This window comes from Psammomys obesus, unplaced genomic scaffold, assembly GCF_907164565.1.
Source record: "Psammomys obesus unplaced genomic scaffold, mPsaObe1.curated_primary_1811, whole genome shotgun sequence".
Classification (NCBI taxonomy): Eukaryota; Metazoa; Chordata; class Mammalia; order Rodentia; family Muridae; genus Psammomys; species Psammomys obesus.
In genome coordinates, this window is record NW_026596039.1 from 1129462 (window position 1) to 1129836 (window position 375).

Consider the following 375-nt stretch of genomic DNA (forward strand, 5'->3'; position numbering starts at 1 on the left):
AAAGTTATTCAAGTGTGAGATGAATTACCTTTGTGGAAGGGAAGTGACAGCCAGTCCCCCGGAAACTTTAAGGGGTGCCTTTGATCTCAGCAATTAGCAAATGCAAAAAACAGATAGTTTATATAGATTTATATCTAGGGCTACATTTACTCAAAGGACCTGGCACTGTTAGGAAAAAGGAATCATCATGATTGTGGAGCCAGAGTCCTATTTACTTAGGTAAGATACAGAACATCTCCTGGGAGGAGTCACGTGGGGGCTGTGTGCTCTCTACAGGAACAATTAGTCTCGGCTTGTTCCTGCTCTGTGATTCCCCACTCCTGTATGTGCTAATTTCCCTCTCTGAGGTGGAGGTATCTTGATGGAAACTTAGAA